This window comes from Lactuca virosa, chromosome 5 (assembly GCF_052849685.1).
Source record: "Lactuca virosa cultivar CGN04683 chromosome 5, Lactuca_virosa_CGN04683_v6, whole genome shotgun sequence".
NCBI classification, from domain to species: Eukaryota; Viridiplantae; Streptophyta; class Magnoliopsida; order Asterales; family Asteraceae; genus Lactuca; species Lactuca virosa.
Window position 1 is genome coordinate 17,901,658 of NC_136430.1, and position 25,626 is coordinate 17,927,283.

The following is a 25,626-nucleotide window of genomic DNA, read 5'->3' on the forward strand; positions in this document are numbered from 1 at the left end:
TAAGCTTATATGGAAGTCCATGGATGATCCATGGAGCTTTTACCCATGGATCCTTGGAAGAGGAAAAGACATGGGTTATTAGGGTTTCACCCTAACCATGTACACTATATAAACAAGCTTATGTTGCATGAAAAAGACACTATTGTGTGTGTAAGTGTGGTGGCCAAAATCAAGAGTTAGCATACTCTCTCATATATTTTCCAAGTTTGTGGTGATTTGTGATTTCCATTTGAGGCATTCACATTATTGGTGCTTGGCTCTCAAACTCCAAGGAATCAACAATCAACAAAAGGTATGTAATTCATCTAGTTCTTTTATGGTTAAAAGTACCCCATGCCATGCTAGATAGGTTATAAACCTTGGAAAATAATATTTTGCATGTACCTTAGACAAACATAGATCCAAGGTTTAATAGGGTTGCATGTACACTTAGGAAGTGTTAGAATGCTCAAAACCCTACAAAATTCACCTTGAGGAAATTCAAGAGTCAAGTGGTGAAGGAACCTCAAACCCTAGCCCTCAACCTGAGGAGCAAACTCCTGTTGAGCCGACTGAAGAATCTATACCTCTGAGGCGTTCCACCAGAGTTAGGAATGTACCTGAGCATTATTATGGTTTTCATATTACTGCAGAAGGTGAGACACTTATCAGTGATAACACACTGGTAAATCTGGATGAGAGTAACAGCTACATGGAAGCCATGGCAGGCCCTGAGGCTGCTAAATGGAAAGTGGCTATGGATAGCGAGATACAGTCCATGTATGACAATCAAGTTTGAAACTTGGTTGACAATGTACCTGATCGTAAGATAGTTGGGTGCAAATGGATCTTCAAGAAGAAGACCGACATGGATGGTAATGTACACACTTATAAGGCACGACTGGTTGCAAAGGGTTATTCTCAAACTCCGGGAGTTGATTATGATGAGACCTTTTCACCAGTGGCCAAGATTAAGTCTATTAGGGTTCTGTTAGCCATTGCTACATTTCATGAATATGAAATATGGAAAATGGATGTCAAAACCGCTTTCCTTAATGGAAACTTGGCTGAAGATGTTTACATGGTTCAGCCAGAGGGTTTTGTCAGAACAGAGTACCCCAGTAGAATGTGTAAACTCGAGAACTCCATTTATGGATTAAAACAGGCACCTCGCAGATGGAATCTTTGCTTTGATGAGAAAGTCAAAGAATTTCGCTTTTCAAGGAGTGAAGATGAATCTTGTGTCTATATCAAGGCTAGTGGGAGTATAGTCAGCTTTTTGGTAGTGTATGTGAATGACATACTACTCATAGGAAATGACATCCCAACCCTGCAGGAAGTAAAGTCCTGGCTTGGGAAGTGTTTCGCTATGAAGGACCTTGGAGAAGCTGCTATATCCTAGGGATAAGGATTTTGAGTAACAAGAGTAAAAAACTAATTGGACTTAGTCAAAGCACCTATGTGGACAAAGTGTTGAAAAGGTTCAACATGCATAACTCCAAGAAAGGAGAGTTACCCATCCAGAGTAACGCCAGATTGAGTAAGACACAAAGCCCAAGTACTGAGGCTGAGATAGCAGAAATGAGTCGAATACCTTATGCTTCAGCTGTAGGATCGATCATGTATGCTATGACGTGTACTCGACCTGATGTAGCCTTTGCTTTGAGCATGGTTAGCAGGTATCAGGGGAACCCTGGCAAGGCACACTGGACTGCGGTAAAGAATATCCTCAAGTACCTACGGAGGACTAAGGACTGGGTCCTTACCCTCGGTGGCAGTGAGGACTTGAGAGTTGTAGGGTACAGTGATGCTAGCTTTCAGACTGACAGGGATAATTTCCGCTCTCACTCGGGCTGGGTCTTTACTCTAAACGGAGGGGCAATTACTTGGAAAAGTTCCAAGCAGGAGACAGTGGCTGATTCCACTTGTGAATCAGAGTATATAGCAGCAAGCGAGGCAGCAAAGGAGGTTATATGGCTAAAGAACTTCATCGGAGACCTTGGAGTTGTACCAGCTATAAAGGAGCCAATGGAGATTTTCTGTGACATCAATAGTGCGGTTGCCTTAGCCAAGGAACCAAGAGATCATGGGAGATCCAGACACATTGACAAAAAATATCACTTCATCAGACATCGAATAGAAGAAGGAATCCTCGTGGTAAAGAGGGTATCATCCGATGAGAACCCAGCAGATCCCCTCACGAAGGGACTGACTCAGGCTAAGCATCTCCAGCATGCTCGGAGCATAGGGCTGAAGGATGATATTAGTTTTAGTAGTTAGATAATCTTGAAATTTGTAAAATGTAATTGATATTTAATGATAAATAAAACCTGTTATTTATGAGTAAAGTGTTGCTATCTCTTGTCAATCGTTTACTATTATTTCTTTTTGCATGTTTTGACTTCCAGAATAATTATGTTATGGTTTATATCATATTATTCAAACTCTCCACAGTCGGTCATATGTTGGAAGTAGATATGAATCAAGACTGTCATGGGTTGGCTTGTAGAGGTCTAAGATGTTAGACAAAGTGGGGCTACAGCACTCATGAGTGCTCATAAGTTCTAAGTATTGGATTCAACCCACGCTCACTTGTATCACTTCATGGAATTTATCTCGACTGATCGTGAGACGGTAATATCATATAAGTCTTCAAACCTAGAGATATGATTTGTTGCCTATTAGTTGGTTATGCATTGATTGCACGAAAACGCATTGGTAACTCGATGTTATAAACCGTGCCTTTGTGTGTAGTTCAACAAGTAGTGGAGCAAATATATCAGTCAAAGTTTATCTGTTCCTTCTAGGATTAGAAGCGATATCTGGGCCCCTCGATGATTTTGTTTTGACCTATGTACCGGGCCCGGTCAGAACTAAGTTGATGTGTTCAGTTAAGTTCTATGTCAAACAAATCAGAAATCAGGAAACAAATGCTGGACAATAAGCAAGACCATGTTCCATGTATTTGTCCGGCTGATATCTAGAACAGAGGATTATATGATCACTTATCTAAAATGGCGCTTCATAGTTCAACAGAGTTTAAAGAGCTACGATTGTTGATCGGTTCCTGAAGTGATACTTTCAACTATAGTTATTAGACTTATCGGTTCCTGAAGTGCCCAGATCATTTGAGAGTTCAGTTCCTGAAGTGCCCAGATCGGTTAAAGAGCTACGATTGTTGATCGGTTCCTGAAGTGCCCAGATCATTTGAGAGTTCAGTTCGCGCTGAACCAGCTTCGCTTGGGAGCGAAGGACTGGTGGAAGTTTGTGACAGCCAGTTTTACTCCTGCAGAGCACGCTGCAGTTACTTGGGAGAGGTTTACGATGATGTTCCGAGATGAGTATGTTCCCCCAGTGGAGAGGGAACAGTCAGCCCAGGAGTTTCTTGTTGGATATAGTGTCTAAGTCCATAACTATATTTGGTATGTACTTGACCCGACCCGGCATGGTCCATTTGGGTTGCACTTCACCCGAACAATTTATGGATAATCGTTTGAGAATAGTATAAGTTATGATTTATTAATATATTATAAGTCCTAATATATTAATATAAAATCATATTATTTAATTAGTATTGATCTATAATTAATTTAGAATTAATTTAGAGATCAAAAGTATGACTAATTAAATATGGGCTCTTGTATTTATATAGTGTGGGCTAATGCTTATTTGGAATGTGCTAGGCTTGCATGGAAAGTCCATAGATACTCCATGGAGCTTTAACCCGTGGATCTCATGGAAATGAAAAGACATGGGTATTAGGGTTTACATGGATGTAACCCTAATCCACCACACTATATAAAGGAGGATTTGGTTCTTGAAATAGACTAGTTGATGTGTGTAAACCAAGAGGGCCGATTTCAAGAAGTTTGTGACTATTCTCTCAAGTTTCCAAGTTTGTGGTGATTTGTGACTTCCATTTGAGGCATCCACATTATTGGTGCTAGGCTCTCAAACTCCAAGCAATCAACTACTACTACAAGGTAAGTAATTCTACTAGTTTTATTTGATTCAAGTATCCCATGCCATGCTAGTTAGGATAAGAACATTGGAAAAATAATTATTTGCATGTATCTTAGTCAAACATAGATCCAAGGTTTCTAGGGTTGCATGTACACCATAGGAGTGTTAGAATGCTCAAAACCCATCATTTCTGTCTCTCAGACAAAAGCCATAGTAGGTGACAGAGATTACGAGGATGTTTCACGAGACGGCGTTGTTCTGCCCTAAGCACGTGTTTACTGAGCAGCCACGTATGAGCCGATATTTGAGCATTATGAGGAGGGATATTCGAGATTTTGTGGCGAACTCATCTTATCAGACATTTGCCGAGCTTCAGGAAAATGCCAGGAGGAGGGAGATCGAGCTGGAGACTAAGGCCAGGGAGGAGGCGGAGTCTCAGGGGAGAGACCGGAGGCCGGCGCACTCGCAACTGGCCGCGAAGCAGGCTAAGCCCGTTGATTCGAGCTCAGGAGGACAGAAGGGCCGCACTTGTGGAAAGTGTGGCAAGAGTCACGAGGGATCTTGCCGGGCGGGGATTTGCTACAAATGTGGCAAAGAGGGGCATATGGCGAAGGATTTCCCTAATCGATTTGCAGTTTGTTTTCACTGCAATCAGACCGACCATCGGAAGGCCGAGTGCCCTCAGCTTGTTCAGGGATCAGCCCATGGTTCCACTCCTGCTGCTTTGTGTGCTACTGATAGTCGGCCGGTGAAGGCTGAGGCTCCGAAGGCTCGTGGGACAGCTTTTCAACTGACAGCGGAGGAGGTCCGTGCAGCACCTGATGTCTTGGCTGGTAAGTATTTCTTTATTTACTTATTTGAAATTTATTGTGCTTATTCTGTGTTGTATTTAGGTACATTTCTTATGAATTCTATACCTGCTTTGGTGTTATTTGACTCGGGTGTGAGTCGATCCTTCGTGTCTTTAGTTTTAGTCGTCACATCAGTATCCGACGGGAGGCGTTGAGTCGACCCCGAGGGTTTCCATAGCAGACGAGCATGCGGTTTTTGCTACTGATGTATTCTGAGGGTGTGTGATGGAGATTTTTGGTGTCGAGTTCCCGATAGATCTGGTGCTGATAGCGATGGGTGATGTCTGTGTCATCGTGGGCATGGATTGGTTGATCCGTTTTGGAGCAGTGATCGAATACGAGCGTCAGATGGTGACTATACGAGACCCTATTAGGGGAGTGCTTACAGTGTATGGCGAGGGTTCCAGATCTGGGTTAGCTTTCTGCTCTACTGCCAGAGCGAGACAGAGTCTACAGCAGGGCTGTATGGGCTTTTTGGCATATGTGATGGATACGGGGGTTGCCATAGAGAGGCCGAGTTCTACCACCGAGGTCCCGATAGTATGCGAGTTTCCGGATGTTTTCCCTGAGTAGTTGCCGGCTGTGCCTACTGAGAGGCAGGCGGAGTTCTGGATTGATTTGGTTCTGGGGGCGACACCTATTGCCAAGGCACCTTATCGCCTTGCACCACCAGAGATGCAGGAGTTATCCTCACAGCTCCAGGAGCTTCTAGGGAAGGGTTTTATCAGACCGAGTAGCCTACCGTGGGGAGCGTCGATTCTTTGTTGATTCTTTTTGTCAAGAAAATGGATGGTTCACACCGGATGTGTATCGATTACCAGGAGTTGAACAAGCTAACGATCAAGAACCGTTATCCACTTCTGAGGATCGATGATCTATTTGATCAATTACAGGGGGCATCTTGGTTTTCAAAGATATATTTGAGATCTGGATATCACCAGATGAGAGTATGCGAGGAGGATATACAAAAGAAGGCCTTTAGAACTCGTTATGGGCATTACAAGTTCGTGGTGATGCCTTTCGGGCTCACCAACGCACCGGCAGCGTTGATGGATCTCATGAACCGGGTGTGCAGGCCTATGTTGGAACGGTCGGTGATCGTGTTCATCGATTACATTTTAATGTATTCGAGGTCCAGGGAGCAGCATGAGGAGCATCTGTGGGAGTTTCTTGGGGTATTGAGATCGGAGAGGCTGTATGCCAAATTCTCCAAGTGTGATTTCTGGTTACGAGAGGTCCATTTCCTGGGACACCTCGTTAATCAGAACGGGATATTGGTCGATCTAGCCAAGATTGAGGCAGTTATGCGATGGGAGGTGCCGAGATCCCCATCCGAGATCAGGAGTTTTCTGGGATTGTCCGGCTACTATCGGAGGTTTATAAGGGATTTCTCCAAGATTGTGATTCCTCTCACTAGATTAACACGGAAGGGCGTTACTTTTGTTTGGGGGCCTGAGCAGCAGGCATCATTCGAGATCCTTCGCCAGAGGTTGTGCGAAGCTCCGGTGTTAGTCCTTCTGGAGGGAGTGGAGGACTTCATAGTCTATTGTGATGCATCTATTTCAGGGATGGGTGTAGTGTTGATGCCGAGGGGTCACGTGATAGCATATGCGTCGAGGCAGTTGAAGCCTCATGAGACGAGGTATCCCTCCCATGATTTGGAGTTGGGGGCGGTGGTGTTCTCCCTCAAGATTTGGCGCCACTATATTTATGGTGTCTGGTGTACCATATACACAGACCATAAGAGCCTAAAGTACCTGATGGACCAGCCCAACCTGAATATGAGGCAGAGAAGATGGTTGGATGTAGTGAAGGACTAAGACTGTGAGATCTTATATCACCCCGACAAGGCTAATGTGGTAGCCGATACCTTGAGTCGCAGGGCCGAGAGCGCTCCGATCCGAGATGTGTGCATGAGGATGACGGTGATGACTCCAGTCTTAGATACCATACGAGAGGCTCAATTAGAGGCTATGAGACCGGAGAACCGCAAGAGAGAGCGTGTGGTCGGTCACGTTTCCGAGTTTAAGTCAGATAGTCGGGGACTTATGACTTTCCGAGGTCGGATTTGGGTGCCATATTTAGATGGAGCTCGGCGTATATTGATGGAGGAGGCGCATAGATCGAGATTTTCGATCCATCCTGAGGCCACTAAGATGTATTTGGATCTGAAGAGGGATTATTGATGGCCCTGTATGAAGAAAGATGTGGCTTGGGTAGTTGAGAGATGCTTGACCTGTCGTCGGGTCAAGGCAAAGCATCAGCGACCCCATGTTCAGTTGCAGCCTTTAGAGGTTCCCCAGTGGAAGTGGTAACAGATCACCATGGATTTCATTACCAAGTTCCCGAAGTCCGCGCGTGGGGTAGACGCGATATGGGTGATTGTATATCGGTTGACGAAGAGTGCTCACATCCTCGCTATCAGTGAGAGCTCTTCTGCAGAGAAATTGATCGAGATCTACGTTCGAGAGGTGGTGGCACGGCATGGGGTGCCGACATCGATAGTGTCAGATCGGGATGTGAGTTTTACTTCCAGGTTCTGGAAGAAGTTTCATGAGGAGTTGGGTACCCGACTGCACTTCAGTACAACTTACCACCCACAGACAGACGGGCAGAGTGAGCGGACGATTCAGACGCTTGAGGACATGTTGCGTGCATGTGTTATGGACTTCAGAGAAAGTTGGGACACCTATTTTCTCTTGGCTGAGTTTTCATACAACAACAACCACCATTCCAGCATTGACATGCCTCCCTTTGAGCTTCTATACGGGAGGAGATGTCGGACTCCCATCTGTTGGGGAGAGGTAGGGCAACGAGTGATGGTTGACACTGAGATAGTGTTGAAGATGACCGAGCAGATTCAGCAGGTCAGACAGAGGTTGCTGACAGCCCAGAGTCGCCAGAAGAGTTATGCAAACTGGCGACGATCCGAGCTAGAGTTCCAGGTTGGAGATTTTGTCCTCCTTAAGGTATCCCCGTGGAAGGGCGTGATCCGATTCAGGAAACGGGGCAAGCTGGGCCCTAGATACATCGGTTCTTTCAGAGTGACCGCCAGAGTGGCTAAGGTAGCTTACCGGTTGGAGCTACCTGTAGAGTTGAGCCAGATCCATAACACCTTCCACGTGTCTCAGTTGAGGAAGTGTGTAGCCGATGAGACGGCGGTGGTACCATTAGAGGACATTAAGGTCGATGTGAGCCTGAATTACATCGAGAGGCCAGTTACAATCATGGATCGGAAGGTGAAGGTCCTGAGGAACAAAGAGGCGCCCTTGTTTCAGGTCTAGTGGCAACATCGGAAAGGCTCCGAGTGGACTTGGGAGCCGGAGTCTGAGATGCGAGAGCAGTATCCAGAGTTATTTCCGGGGCATGACTTCGAGGGCGAAGTCTGATTCTAGTGGAGGAGAATTGTAACATCCTGACTCCCAGGTATTGTATTTATTCATTTATTTTGGGAATGAATGAGTGACTCGGAGAGTTGTGTGTTCGACTCGCCGAGTAGAGTTGGATTTGAGCACGCAGGTTAAATAACCGACTCGACGAGTCAGAGATGTCGACTCGTCGAGTTGGCGTTGTGTGAGGAAACCCTAAATCCCCGGGTTTGGGGCCTATTTAAGGAAACTTATGTCCTCATTTCCGCCGCACTGGCTACCCTACTCCCCTGAGAGAAACTCTAATCGGCCATTGAGCTAAGAGAGAGTGTTTGAGCTAACATTTGAGTGTTTTGGTGAAGCATTGGAAGAAGAAGAAGTGAGATTCAAGCAAGTAACGACGAAAGGGCTGTAAGATCCACTATTCATTCACATTGGAGCTTCTGTTGGAAGGTAAAAGTCATCACCTTGCTTATCATGTTGTTTAGATCTTGTTAAAGAGAAACGTTTGAGCCTTTTTCCTTATTCCTTTGAGATTTTGTATAACTTGTGCTTGCCAAGCATTGAGACATCAGATCTGGACCTTGTGAGGTCGATAGAGTCCAAAGATCCTAGCTTTATTCACCCATAAAGATTATTGTGCTTAAACACTTTGGTTAGAGCTTTTATTTGGCATTATGGGGAAAACATCCCATGCATGAACGTAAAGATCGATGCTTTACATGACATTCGACCCCTGAGAGGCTAAGTCTAGAGTTTGGAGTGTTAGATCTTCCTTAAAACGTTTGGATGAGAATTTGACTTAAGGGACTCGGCGAGTCAAAGAGCTGACTCGACGATTCGGCTAGGGTTTTCCCGGATGAGTCTGAACATGGGTAACTCGGCGAGTTGATGGGACAACTCGACAAGTTAAGTTGGGTTTTCGCGACGTTCTGAGGATCAGTGGGGACTCAGCGAGTCACATAGGTGCACTCGGCGAGTTAGGGTCAACATGGACTGTTGACTCGAGTTTGACTTCTGTTGACCTTAGGGTTTGGTCAATCATGAGTCATGCTGACCATGGAGGGGTAAAATGGTCTTTTTCCCCACTCCAAGAGTTAGAAAGGGAAAATAACTTAGTTTTTTAGAATTTGTCATTTAAGTGTTAATTAGAAATAATTATCAAATGTGACTAGGCGGAGGATAGGTTCGGTGATTCGTGTTTGAGGAGTACGCATTTCCCTAGTTTTCGTATGAGGTGATTCTTCTCATTATACTTACCATGAGTGGTATCTTTTTGTGACTGAGGTGCCTTATGTGCTTACTTATGTATTGTGATATCCTGCATTATGTCTTTGTGATTTATGTTGAGTATTATTACTATGAGCTTATTGAGTTGTGGGACCGGAGGGTCTCCACTGAGACACATTGACCGAAGGGTCGTATTGAGCTAGCCTCGAGTGGCTAATGTGATGTGTGTGGTATTTTGGGGAACTCACTAAGCTTCGTGCTTACCGTGTTATGTGTTATGTGTTTCAGGTACTTCTTAGGATCACAGGAAGGCGTCGGCTTAATTGTACACACACCTGAGTCGGAGATATGTTTTTGGAGGATCCTGGATTTGTGTTATAAACAGTTTGAGACATGTGTTTTGATAGCTTGATGTTTGTGGAATTTTGTGATTTTGAATTGAGATAATTGGGTTTTTAAATTAAAAATTTTGTTTGAAATTTTACGGTGTTACATCCAAAGATTAATTTATGGGTGTTTTGTTAAAATTATGGGTAGAAATCTATTAAAACACCAAAACCTCATTTATAACATCATCAAAGGATTCAATACCATGATTTGAACTTATAATCATAAAACATACATCTTTATCTAATTCGATTATGCCATGATCAAAATCTAATATTTAAGAAAAATTTGGTAATTTAATGATGCTATGATTTAAAAACCATCATTAAAGTTCATAAACCTAATTTCGGTCATGGAGATGAAATCTGAACATTAGTCTATCATTTGAACATTAAAATTCAATACTAAATAAATTGAATCTCATAAAATACTCCATAAATTTGGATAGGAAGAAATTAGAGAGATTTATACAATAATAAAAGTTCAAATGACAAGTAGTTTGAGGAAAACAAATATTTTATTAAATTATGTTCAATGATTTGGTGTTAAAACTCTTATAAAACATTAATGTCGCCTTCATTTTTCAATCATACTGAATTTGATTTTCCCTCTCTAGGAATAGGAAAGAGAGTTGTGTATCTTATATTTAATCTTTTAGAATTTGGCAAGATTGGCCTCACAACTTTCTACTCTCCCAATTTAACCCAAGATGTCGTTCAATTTAACATCCTAAGTCCTTCAACTTCTATATCAACCCTAAAGCTTAATACCCTTAAAAAATAAGTCCAAATATAGTTATTAAAATAGGTGAAATGACATACCTCATCTACTATGATTGAAAAGTCAACTCACATCCTCATGACTTATTTTAATTCTACCATATCTATTAATTATATTTTAATTTAATGAATTCAAAATAATTATATTTGATTTTTTCTTAATCACTTTTTTTCTTTAGTTTAATCTAAAACTTAACTCATTTGATAAAAAAAATTACAAGGTTAAAACATTATAGCCCAACGTTATAGGTGTGATAAAGACAAAGGAGGTGGTAGTCAGTGATAGAGATGACAATGGTTTTGGATATGGAGAGGGTACTACAAATATGACTTAGTTTAGGGTGAAAATATGATTAAAGTACAGCTTTGGATATGAATATGAATAAATTAAAAATTTAGCTCATTTAGTTTATAGTTTTTTTTTTAAATTTGTTTCGAGGGCAATATTATCATTCTACATGTATATAATGGATAGGGTATAAGATAACTAGGAAGAAGACCAACGTTAATGGAAATTTAAACCATAAGGATTGACATTGCCAAAATTTTGAAACTTTAACTGAACTGCGACACCATGTGCCCAACAAATGGACCATTTTTGTACTTTACTCCTTGAATAATGTGTTTCTTAATACAACTGAAATATACATGTCTACTCCTTTTCAAAGAGAAAATATGAATTTATTAAGAAACTAACAAGGTAATAGGAAATGTATGTAGTTACAATGTAAAATATGTATCCTCTTATTCTAAGAAAAATTGATTTTCCATATTAAGATATCTCATATTTGAATTTAAACATGTGTGATAACTTTTCATATATGCTTTATACACCACAACAAGCTTATTTTTTGAGTTATGCTAACATGTTTAACATCCTGTATATTTGGGCTAGAAGTTTTAAGTTTTCTGGTAAAAATTAAAAAAAAAAATCTTAAATTTAAAATAAAAATAGATTGAAATGAAACAAATAAATAAATGGAAATAAATGGTTTTGATTAATAATCATAACAAACAATACTGCTAAGTCATAAATAAACTATGATAGAGTTTGAGCGTCAGATGAGAACTTTTAGAGTTTAGGGACCAAAAGTAACAAGTAGGGAAAATTTGTGTTTGACCCGAGGGTTTGACCAAATAAGCATGTCGGACTAGGTTTGCATGATTTATGTTGGAGAAGGACCATATGTAGGGTAAAGATAAATTTTATTAAGTTTTTAGTCAAGTTAGGGGCCAAGTATGAAATGATTTATGTGGGGGAGCATGTCGTGGCCATGGGCAACCGCGTCGTGATTTCTTGGTTGAATAGAATATAACAACGTTATTTGTTGTTTTCTTTTCATTTTCTCCTCCTTTCTCCCTTTTGCGATTTTTACTTACAACACATCCTTGATCGAAATTTCTTCACTAATCTCATGTAGTTTTGAAGCTTGAAGTTTCTTGATTAATCCTTGCTCAAATCCTTCTCAACATCTTGCATCAAAGATGTAGTTTTCTTCCTATTTTCCCTAAATTCTTTTTAGGGTTTTGGCTGTATTTCAAATCCGAATTTTATTGTTAAATTATGATGTTAATGTGAAATTGTTGATACGGTTTAACTACTTGATATATTTAAAAACTCAAACTAACAAATAGTTGGAATTTTATGAGATTTAATGCTAGTTAATGGGTTTCCAAAACCCTAGATCTTGAAATTCGAATTGGATGCTCCAAGCAATAATATGAGCTTGATTTTATGGTTAGATGGTATATTTCCCTTCAATCAATGATCCATTTGTCAACCCTTTGGCTTATGGTGATATTCTGTGATGTTTGAATCAAGTTCTAGTGGTAATTTGGGTATATTCAGTTCTTGAATTTATTGATTCAAACTATTGATCCCAAATAATGATATGAGCTCGAATTTGTGATCAGATTGTTTATGTCCCTTGAAATCCATGACCCATTTTTTAATTCATGACTAATGGTGATATTTATAGGGTATATTCAAGCTTAGCTTCCATGTGATGAATTGGGTATTTTCAAACCCAAACTGTTCTAGATCAAATATTATGGTTTCAAACAATGATATGAATTTGATGTTATGCTTGGATTATGTAACTATATCCTAATCTAGGATCCACTTGACATTCCTTGTCTCATGGTGATATTTTTGAAGTTTTGAATAAAACCTTATTTCAATTTGGGGATTTCAAAATTTTTTATTAAGGAACTTTGTTCCAAGCTTGAATTCCCACTTTGAATATACTCTCTTGTGTAGTTTTGGTATTCTAGAATTCTACAAATAATTGGGAAGTAATATGCTAACTTGGTGTCATAATTAGTGTTCAAATGATTTCTAAAAGTTCATTAAGTCGGTGTGTATTGGTATTAGTGACGGGTTTTAGGCATAACAAAACAAACTTAAAACTCTTAAGTGTGCTTGCAACCTAAAACAAGATCTATGTTTTCACTATTGAACCTATAAATATGAACATCAAAATAAGAACCCTAGAAACCCTAAGCAATTTTCGAAAAACACAAGAAAGGGTTTAGGATTACATACCTTATTGTTATTATAGCAAATAACAATTATCCTTGACTTGTAGAAGCTTTGGAAACAAGCACCACATATGTCGTGCCTCTAGTGTTTCACGCCCAAGCTAGCAAGAAGAAGATTATGAATAAAGGAGAGAGGAGAGAAAAATTTTGACCAACCCTTGGAAAAGATGTGATGGCCGAAAATCAAAGCCTAGGGGGGCTTTTTATAGTGCAACAAGGAAGCTCTGGATAACCCTAATTTGAATCTAATAATAATATTTCAAATTAGTAATTATCCAGCTCCATATTTATCCACATGGGATAATCTAGAAACTCTTTATTATCCTCTAGAAACCATCCATCCTCTTCGTGGAAGGTTCTGTAGCATTTTGTTCAACTATTGAACAATTGCACTTTAGACCCTGCACTTTTAATTAGTTCCATTAATCCCAAAATTAATTCCAATTAATTTCTGATTAATTATTAATTAAATATTACTATTTCTATTTAATATATTTTTCTCATAATATATTAATAAATTATTTATTTCAATTTATTAATCAAATAATAAATCAACCCCTCTCTCCAAAAATCATCATGTCCAATTGCTAGGTATGAGGGCAACCCAAAAGGATTGTGCTACTATCAATTCAAGTTTATACCAGTTATAGTTATGGGATTAGACACCTAATCCAATAGTCTCCAACTTGGATAAGTCTGTTACTATGATTGCTAGTATAACTTTCGAATTGATCAACAAATTGTAGCTTCCAAAAGCCATTGTCGAACTCTGAACCCGTCAGTTACGTGTCCTAAGATAAGTGATCATATAATCCTCCGTTCTGCAAGATATCATTCGGACATGAGACATGGAACAAAATCATTCTCATTGTCCAATACTTTTTTTCCCGATTTTTCATTTGTAATGACATAAAACTTCTAATCGAACAGGTCGATTTAGTCCTGGTCGGGCCCGAATAAACTTTGACTTATATGCTTGCACCATTTACTTATCAAATCATGAACAATAATACGTTTTATAACATGAAGTTACTGTTGCATTTACGTATCATCAATGCACAATTGACTTGTAAACCACAACTCATATATCTCCGTTCTAAGATTATAAGATATTATCGTCTCAGAATTACTCGTGATAAATTCCATGAAGTAATTCTCTGAGTGTGGGTTAATCCAATACTTAAATCTCCATTTATAAGTACTCATAAACATTGTAGCAATAACATTGCTATGTCTAAAACTCTTCAGACAATCTACAATTCAATTCATGACGGTCTTAATTTACTACTTACTTCCAAAAGTACAACTGACTGTGGAGTTTGAATAATTGAATTGTTCGGGAAGTAAAACATGCAAAATGAAACACAAGAATAAACAATTGACAAAAGGTAGTAAACAAACTCATAAATAATTCTCTATTATATAATCACCAAAATTCAATTACATTTACTTTGTTACAAGTATCAAAATAACTATCTAACTACTAAAACTAATATCATCTCTCAGACCAATGCTCCTGGCTTGCTGAATGTGTTTAGCCCTACTCAGACCCCTTGTGAGTGGATGTACATGATTCTCTTCAGATGATATCCTCTTCACTACGAGGCGAGCTTCTTCTACTCTATGTCTGATGAAATGGTATTTTTTGTCGATATGTCTTGATCTGCCATGATCTCTTGGTTCCTTTGTCAAACAAACCGCTCCTTCATTATCACAGAAAATTTCCATTGGCTCCTTGATAGTTGGCACAACTCCAAGATCTCCGATGAAGTTCTTCAACCAAATTGCCTCCTTTGATGCTTTTCTTGCCACTATGTGTAACACTCGGTTATGGTTTTGCTTCATTATTCAAGGATGCGGCCCAATATTCAGATGTCATGAGGCTTAGGGCCTTAAGGAAGAATGGTTTTGGTCTTTTCGAATGTGGGAGTTATGGTTTAAGTGATCCAAGTGTTCGATGGTGTCTTCGGAGGCCAAGGGTAAAATCGTAATTTGATAACTCGGTTTTTAAGGATTTCGGGTTTTGTTCGGGAAGTTTTGAGACTATGATGTGTTGTTACGAGCGTAGGGCTTCTCACCACCTTTCTGCGGATATAAGGTTCATTGGAACCAGACTTAATATGAGGAAGTTAGACTAGTTTGAAATAATGGCAGAAATAGCCCTTGGTGGAAAAAGTTGGCAAGCTGGTCCCATGCGTGCATGGAAGAGGGCACGTGCCTAGGTGAGTACGCCCAACGTAATGAGTAGAGTGCCAAACCCTAATTTTTAGGGTTTGGGCACTATTTAAACATCCTTATGAGCTCAACGCTCTTTCATTTCTCAGTCTCCATTGTCTTTAAGCCTAATTTTGAACCCTAATTCCCTTTGGTGGTGCATACTTGATCTTGGAGGTGATTTTGAAGGGTCCTTAGTGTTATTTCAAGGAAGTGGATCTTGGTGACCAAGCTTGTTGTAGCCTTGGGGTTATAGATCTAGAATCTTTAATCTCTTGGCAAGCTTGAGGAGGTAAAAAGTTCTTATCTTGACTTCTTTTTATGCTACTTTGAGTTTAGGGCAAGATTAAGGGTTTTTATGGTGTATTAAGTTCTCCGTGTGAGTTTGAGCCACTCTAGGAGCTTGGAGTGATAGATATTGCCTCTTCTAATGTTGTTAGTTCATAAAAATGCTTGCTTGATGTTTAAGAATGGTCCATGCACGTTCTAGTTGGATTATAATGGGTTTTAATGGATTAAGATGGTTGTTAGGTCCTAATAAGTCATCCAAATGCATAAAGGTGCCAACTTTATGCATTAAGAGCTTTATTATAACGTTCACTGAATTTTGGGTGCAAATGGGTTAAGTGGTTAAGTCATAAAATCAGTTTTGGAATGAGTCAAGTTACACCCAGCGTAACTGATGGTACGCCCAACGTACCTTGTTTTGGTCACGATCTGGATTTTCCGTGTACGCCCAACGTACGACGTTCAATTGGGCTTGGGCTTGTTGTGTTTTGGGCTTCGCATCTTTGAACCACCTTGTTGCTTTGGGCCTTTTGGGCCATCTAAGATCAACTTTTTGGGACTAAGGAAATTATTGGGCTTTAGGATAAGGCCCATATGGAGGTTGGGCCCAATTTGGAAAATTGGGCTGTTAGTGGGCCTTTGTGGATCTTTTAGTTTCGAGCCTTTTTGGTTATTGTATTTGGGCATCAGTTTTGGTTCAAGTTGGGTCAGGGGTAAAATGGTCATTTTACCCCAAGCATGGTTTATGGACCATAGATTGGAACCCAATTGCTAACGGGGTGTATTTTTTTATGATACGGGGAGTCGTCCGGGCAGCATCTACGGATTTCTTTTAGTGAGCTTCTGTATTCGAGGTGAGTCTCCTCATTGTTCTATAGGTCGAAGGAACTAATGCCGACCCATTTGGTTTATGTATTATAGGAAGACCCGGGGTTAACCCTTGGCATTTTGTATGAAAGACCAGGAGGTGGCTCCTAGCAAACTGTATGCAAGTCCACAGTCTGAACTCTGGCAATTATTAGTTAAGTAGTTGTAGATTGTATGCTAGTTGTGTTTGTGATGCTTGAATGGAAGACCAGTAGGTAGATCCTGGAGCTTGCCTGTAAGACCCAGGGTTTTGGCCCCTGACCTGGCAAGGAAGACCATGAGGCGGCTCGTGCATAATGGCAAGACTATGGTTGGCACATATCACTTTTATTGATTGGATATATATGACATGTATGGGTCGTATGATATGTATGGTATGTGGTATTTAGGGAAATCACTAAGCTTTGTGCTTACAGTTTATGGTTTATGGTTTCAGGTACTTCCGGTTCGAAAGGGAAGGGCCTGACTTGATCGTAGTGCATACACCCGTGATTTTCGCAATATGTGATTTTGGGAATGAACTCTGATAATTGTTTTATTTTGAAATGCTTTTAAATGTTTGGATAAAGTTACATTAGTGTTTTTATTATAATAAAAATGAAATTTTTACCCTTGATTTTTGGGATGTTACACTATGTACTCTGATTCGCAGGTAGAATCAGCCACTGTCTCTTGCTTGGATCTTTTCCAAGTAACTGCTCCTCCATTCAAGGTAAACACCCAACCAGATGGAGAACGGAAGTTGTCTCTGTCTGTTTGAAAGCTGGTGTCACTATACCTAGTTACTCTGAATAGATCACTTCCACCAAGTACTAGGACCCAGTCCTTAGTCCTTCGCAGATACTTGAGAATATTCTTAACTACTATCCAATGAGCTTTACCTGGATTTCCCTGATAACGACTGACCATGCTCAAAGCAAAGGACACATCAGGGAGAGTACATGTGATAACATACATGATAGATCCAACGGCAGAAGCGTATGGAATTCTACTCATTTCTTCTATCTCTGCATCAGTACTCAGACTCTGAGTCTTACTCAGTTTGGTATTACTATGGATGGGCAATTCACCCTTCAAATTCTCCTTTCTTGGATTTTTCCATACTAAAATGTTTTAGCACCTTTTCCAAGTATGTAATTTGAATAAGTCCAATTAGTCTTTTAATCTTGTCTCTTAGAATTCTTATCCCCAGAATATAGGTAGCCTCACCTAAGTCCTTCATAGCGAAACAATTTCCAAGCCAAGACTTAACCTCTTGCAAATTTGAAATGTTGTTTCCTATCAGAATTATGTCATCAACATATAATACTAGGAAGGTTACTATACTCCCACTATTTTTGACATATACACATGACTCATCTTCACTTCTAGAGAAGCCAAACTCTTTTACCTTCTTGTCGAAACAAAGATTCCATCTGCGAGAAGCTTGTTTCAACCCGTAGATGGATTTCTCAAGCTTGCACACTCTATTGGAAAAATTTTGATCAACAAAAACCTCTGGCTAACTCAGGTAAACATCCTCATCCAACTTCCCATTAAGTAAAGCGGTTTTAACATCCATTTGCCAAATTTCATAGTCATGAAGGGCAGCTATGGCTAGCATGATACCGATAGATTTTATCTTAGCCACTGATGACAAGGTCTCGTCATAGTGAATCCACGGGGTTTAAGTAAAATCCTTCACAACCATTCATGCTTTGAATGTTTGCACATTACCATCCATGTCGGTCTTCTTCTTGAAGATATATTTGCAACCTACTGTCTTGCGACCAGGTTGTTGATCAACCAAATTCCAAACATGATTGTCATACATGGACTTGATCTCGTTGTCAACTGGTTCAACTGGAATCTCTTCCTCTGGATGAACCCCAACGTCTTCAGAGGTTCCTTCATCGTTTGATTATTGAATCTCTTCAAGGTCAATGGTTCTCCCACTGTCCTCTTTGCATATGAGCTCTCTCTCGGGAAAGACTCCTCTTCGTTATACAAATACCACGTTCTCACTAGGTCTGTAGAACAAATATCCAAAGGACTTCTATGGTTAGCCGATGAAAATACATCTATCACTGCGAGGTTCAAACTTGCCGTGGGTCTCTCGTCTAACGAAAGTTTCACAACCCCAAACCTAGATATGTGCTAACAAGGGAACCTTCCCTGTCCACACCTCGTGAGGTGTTTTGGCAACCGTCTTAGTTGGGACAAGATTAAGAATATGGGTGGCAGTCTCTAAGGCATACCCCCAGAACGAAATTAGAAGAGAAGCTCGACTCATCATGGAACGAACCATGTCCAACAAGGTTCGATTGCGCCTCTCAGCCACACCATTAAGTTGTGGTGTCCTAGGAGGTGTTGATTATGAAACTATTCCACATTCCTTGAGGTAGTCGTGGAACTTAATACTAAGATACTCTCCACCTCTATCTGATCGGAGCATCTTTATCTTCCTGCCCAATTGATTCTCAACTTCATGTTTAAAATATCTGAACTTTTCAAAGGTTTCCGACTTATGTTTCATTAAGTAAATATACCCATATCTACTATAATCATATGTAAAGGTTACTTAAAATTGATTTGAATCCCTTATGGTGGATCTGAAGGGCCCACACACATCTATGTGTATGAGGTCCAACAAACCTTCATGTCTTTCACAAGATCCAGTGAAAGGTGATTTTGTCATCTTACCCAAAAGACAAGATTCGCATGCATCATTCGGCCTTAGGTCAAATGATTCCAACACTCCATCCTTTTGGAGTTGGGCGAAGCGTTTCTTTTTAACATGTCCAAGACGACAATGCCATAAGCATGCTTTGTCTATACCATTAGACGAACCAATTTGAAATATACTATTGCCTAAATTGTCTACACACATCACAGTTTCATACACACCATCACAAGGTAAAGCTTCAAAATAAAAAATACCATATTTATAAGCAGAAATTGAACCATTCAAATCATTAAAAGAATATATGAAACCTTTTATGAACAATGCATGAAAATAAATAATGTTTCCTATCATTTCTGACGAGTAGCAACAATTTATTCAATCGAAACTAACACCATTACTAAGTAGTAGACTATGAACTCTAATCTTGGTGACATGTGAAGATCGCCTATTCCCCATGATCAAGTTCATTCTATCGTGCTCCACCTCCTCACTTCTTCTTAGCTCCTGCAAATCTAACAAATGTGAAATCTACATCATGTATCAAGGACCCAAGAACGAGAAGATGATGATTTATTAGATAAAATAGTGTATATACCTGCAGAAGTTGGCTTCACCGTGCCATCTTTAATATCTTGCAGAGACTTCGGGCAACTTTGTTTCCAATTCACTTTGCCGTTGTAGTAAAAGCAAGTGTTCTCTTTGGGACCAAAGATAGGAGGAGCATCAGAACTGGATTTACCTTTGGCTCCATTGCTTGACGACCCAACATGAGATTTTGCCTTCCAGTTTTGCTTTGGACGACCTTTCCTCTTCTTCCCCTTCCCTTGACCAATGGCCAAAACAGGAGTACTAGCAGGAGTGGAGGCAGTACCCTTTCCCTTCATACCTTCTTCAGCTGTCTGTACGAGGTTGTGCAATTGAGCCAAGGTGGTCTCACTATTGTTCAAATGATAGGTTAGAATAAACTAATCAAAACAACTTGGTAAGGATTTCAAGACTATGTTAATAGCCAAGTCCTCATCAAAGTGCACATTAAGCCTAACAAGGGGCTCTACGTAGCATTTCATTCTCTGCACATGGCCACAGACAGATTCTCCCTCTTTCATTTTGCATGCATGAGGGACTTTACCACATCGTACTATTCTTAACGAGCTCACTTGTGGTACTTCTCCACAAGGTCCTTATTCAACTCATACGACCAGTAATACTCATAGAATCTCTGCAACTCAAGGGTCATCGTGGCAACCATGATGCAATAAACTTTTGTTGCATAATTGTAGTGCCTCTTGTTGGCGGCTAATTCTTCAGGAGTGGCCTTCTCTTTGTCAATCTCAGTTAGTTGTATCTTAAGGACGTACTCCTTGTCCTCGAAACGAAGTGTCGTTTTGATGTTGCGCATCTATTCGTTGTAATTGGTTCCTTATAATGTCAGCTTTGAGCAGATGTTCAACAACGAGAAGTTTTGATTGGAAGAGGAGGAACCAGAAGCATCATTTGGAGTAGACATTTGTAAAAGGAAGCTAGTTTTAGTTAGATAAGAATAATCCTTAATATAGCAACCCAAAAATGAAATATTAAGGCCAGGATCCAACTATATAATTCACAACTTAGAAAATGGATGTCGTAATCTAATTGTAAGTTTTATAAAGGTAGGTAAATGACAAATTACCAATTCCACCAATAGAAAACGAAAATTTTAAAAGGAAAATAAGCTTTGATGAAACTCCTAGATCTTTTGAGATTCATTGAACCTATTCAATGGCATGTTTAATCTCAGATTATGCTCTTCTATTTGTGACCGGGATACCGAGGATCACAAACAAGATGTGAATAACCATGCAAATGTGCTTGGTAACCTCATTGTCATTTATCATCTCAATTAATGTGCTGGTAAACCACACACGCTCCATCAACAATGATAATTTATGAGATAGCCATTACAACTTTTTATTAGTCCCTATTAGTGTGTCGGTTAACCACGTACGATCCACTAACGACTTATAAAGTGTAATGTTCAATTTCATGGGTTAGCATACAAATTCACATTTTTCTAAAGTAACTAAGATTATGATTCTTTATAAAAGGGTTTAGTTACTTTTAATTCATTATACTTATTAATGAGAATTAATTGTCCTATCAAACCCGTTCGGCTAACGACCCTCCACTAATCAAGGAAACGATGGATGAGAGTGGACACCCATTCAACTTACATTTTATAGGCAGTTTCCTTATACCCCCTTATGGACTAGCTTCGTGAATGAGGCGTACAAGCGGTTCGACTGACTTAGTATTATACGTATAGTAATTATTAAACTTTTAATTTTACATATAGTATAAGGTGTATTTTAAAACGTTTCAAAATAGTAGGTTTATAATTAAATTTCGAAAATTAATAAATAACTTAAAAATAAAAATAAACCAAATGACTTAATACATATCTATTAATTAACATTAAATTAAATATATTAAATCAAATAAGGATTATCTAATTAAATTAATCAAATAATTTAATCCTAATCCCTACCCTATAAATTTTCGAAAATATAGGGTATAGGATTTATCCAATTTTAATTATCTTTTTTTAGGAAAGTAAAATGATAATTACCAAAATCTGAATAACCCTAACAACCTATCAATTTTCGAAATTGCTTGGGGAGGAAGGTTAGGGTTTCAAAGCCCTAACCCTAATTTCGAAACTTGGGGAGGAAGGTTAGGATTTCAAAAACCCTAACCCTAAATTCGAAATTTAATCCCTTTAGGGTTTAATTTCCATAAACCCTAATTTGATCAAATTCGATAATTATAACAAATTCAATTGAAAACAAACCAAATGCTCTGATACTATTGATGGGTTTTAGGCATAACAAAACAAACTTAAAACTCTAAAGTGTGCATGCAACCTAAAACAAGATCCATGTTTTCACTATTGAACCTATAACTATGAACATCAAAATAAGAACCCTAGAAACCCTAGGCAATATTCGAAAAACACAAGAAAGGGTTTAGGATTACATACTCTATTGTTATTATAGCAAATAACAATTATCATTGACTTGTGGAAGCTTTGGAAGCAAGCACCACAAATGTCGCGCCTCTAGTGGCTCACACCCAAGCTAGCAAGAAAGAGATTATAGAGAGAGGAGAGAGGAGAGCAAATTTTCGGCCAACCCTTGGGAAAGAAGTGATGGCCGAAAATCAAAGCCTAGGGGGGCCTTTATATAGTGCAACAAGGAAGCCCTAGATAATCTTACTCTGATTATAATAATAATATTTCAAATTGGTAATTATCCAGCTCCATATTTATCCTCATAGGATAATCTAGAAACCGTAGATTATCCTCTAGAAACCGTCCACCCTCTTGGTGGAAGGTTCTGGAGCCTTTTGGTCAACTATTTAATAATTACACTTTAGACCTTGCACTTTAATTAATTCCATTAATCCCGAAATTAATTCCAATTAATTTCTTATTAATTATTAATTAAATATTACTAATTCTAATTAATATATTATTCTCATAATATATTAACAAATTATATATTTCAATTTATTAATCAAATAGTAAATAAACCTCTCTCTCTCTAAAAATCATCATGTCCAATTGCTAGGTTTGAGGGAAACCCAAAAGGACTGTGCTACTATCAATTCAAGTTTATACCAATTATAGCTATGGGCTTAGACACCTAATCCAACAATTAGGTTATGCTTGAAGTTTAAAGATTTTATAGCATCCTTATTCCCTCATGCTATGGTTTTGTTTTTTTTATTGTAAGCATGGAGTCAAATGAATTGTGCTTTTAAAACAACACCTTTAAATTTTGAGTTTTTATCCTCTTTGACGATTTAAATGATTTTTATAAAAAATCTAGACGTTTTATGATTAGTCCAATAATATGAACGAATTGGCGACCCTTGTTATGTTTTTTGAAGTATTATAACCTATGTTTGATGTACTTGAGTCATATAAATTGTAGTGGAGTTTTATTGAAAGTGGGATGGCTAAATGAGAAACAAAACCAAATTTTTTACATCTGTTTCGATTTCTATCGTGTGGACCATCGCTGGGCGTGATGCGATTACTATCCTGACTTGTTTTCAGTTTTGTGTTATGCTTATGCTTCGGGTCTGGCTCATTCATTTTGTTCCCTTTTGCTTCTATGATCCATATTAGGACATTTTTGGGGTATTTTGAGCTTAGAATGACGATTTGACCCGTCTATGGGAATTTTAGTCATTTGACGCATTGAAATGATATTAGGTGATTGATTTGGGAAGTTTGGAGCTTGAAGTGACATAGTTCAAGTGAATAAGGAACTTGGTGTTGGAAGATTATGGCTTAACGCGAGTACACTTATCTTGGAACACTTGTCCCTACCATAAGTATATTACATGCAATTCCCCTCTATTGAAATTTATATGTATGTATATGATTTGGAGACTATATGTACAATATATTTTAAGTTTTCTCGTAATCATAGTTTATCATTTGGGGCGTCCTTTTTGAACTAAGGACATGTTTTGAAAAATGGATTTTTTGTGTGTGTGGGGGGTGGTGTTAAACCCATCCATTAGTATGATGGGTACAATTTTTTTTCAATGAAAGTTATCGGGAATACTCATCCCTTATTATTGTTTTGTGTTTTGAAACTATCTAACATATACTTGATTGACAGTTGCCCATATGGGGATTGTGTTTTCATTCATGAAATTATATTTTCAGAAATGCTTTTGGTTGATATGAAGTAAAAAATGCTTATTTTTTAGAAAATGGATTTTTGGCATCCTACTTATTGCATACATGCATATCATGCTAAGATGGGTGTGATTGTGTGGTCCCAGGTACCCAGATGGACGGTTGTTGTTTGTTATTTGTTTGTGAGTAGATTTCTAAATGATCCTCGTGTGCACGAGCAGAGGCTCTTTACCCCTCGTATAACTTAGGTTGGATGGCCCCTAATGCCCTGTTTGTTGGTGTAAGGGTGACTCAACAATTTCATTTTTTGTGCGTTCTTCACACCCACCGTGATTATTTTGTTGTCGGATGTGAGTACAAAAGTTGGTTGTCCGTCATGAGTTCTTCACATCCAAGGATTGTTTTGAGCTAGACTTTGAGATTGATATGTTTTGGGATAGTTACATGTATTGCATTATCCATTTGGATTGTTTCTTCCTATATATACATATATATGGAAAAGTATCAAGTTTTGTATACTTATTTGTTGATCGGACTATCATTTCCGAGTGTTTTGTAACTCGTATAAGTATTATTTGGATCTATACGATCTTGTTTGGATTTTGATTATTGAGAAGCTTTTACTTGAGGTATATCTACCTCATAATGTTTATTCACTTGTGAAGTTTATATGTGATTTTTCATAAATGACAATGTACTTTCACTTATGTAATATTTTACCCCAAGATAACTTTTGATGTTGATTTTTTTTTACTTTGAGAAGCCATGGGTTTGTATATTTGTGTATGAACCACATTGTGCATTCATACACCGTCCATAATGTCTACCCATGGGATCATACTCACTAGGCTCCCTATAGCCTCACTCACGTGATACATTTTGCAGGATAGTAGATATTGTCAGAAACCTAGGAGACTCATAAGCTTTGAATATTTAGAAAATATTTGATTTGTAATGTCTTGTTAAATGATGGTTTTGATATTTGTTGTAACACTCTTGCCAGAAATGTTTGTTTTATTAAACCACTAAATGTTTTGGGAAATTTTTTATTTGGGACCGTTATCAGCGTTTGAACTCTGTAAAATATTTTGAATTAAAATTTGGGATCGTTTTTCTGCAAACTAAAAATATGAAATTATTGTGAAAGATTTTATTAAAGGCTATTTCCAATATGCCCACGCGAGGGGTGTTACAATCTTTGATAATAATAATAAAATATCTTATAAGAGCATATCCAAGATTTGACATCTTGTCTACTTTTTATTTTATTTTGTCTTATCATATTTTTACTGACATTATCAAACAAAATGTTATTTACTTTAACAATCTCTAAACATCAAACATTTTTAAAAGCTTTTTACAAAATTATTGAATTTACCCTCATTTTTTTGAAGCCCTCATCCATTTTGTTATTTTTCATCATGTCTAACATTTATAAAATTAAAACATAATTCACAATAACATTAACTAAAAAAATATATTAAAATACATAAAATTAAAATAATATATTGCAATACATCAAATTAAAATAAAATTTACTAAATTGGTTTCTAATAAAAAAATATATTCATGATATACTCTTTTACATGCCTTTTTATATCATTTTACTTTCTCAACTACCTTATAACTGGTTTCTAATAAACATCATTTTAACTGGCTAACGACTAGTTTTTCAACTGTAACGTGAAATTTAGCCTTAGTTTGCATCTCTATTTGAATGTAGACTCTTCAATATTTCTAATCGGATGATATTGTATGAAATGTATATATTAACTTGTCATCTTATCTAAAAATAATACATAGT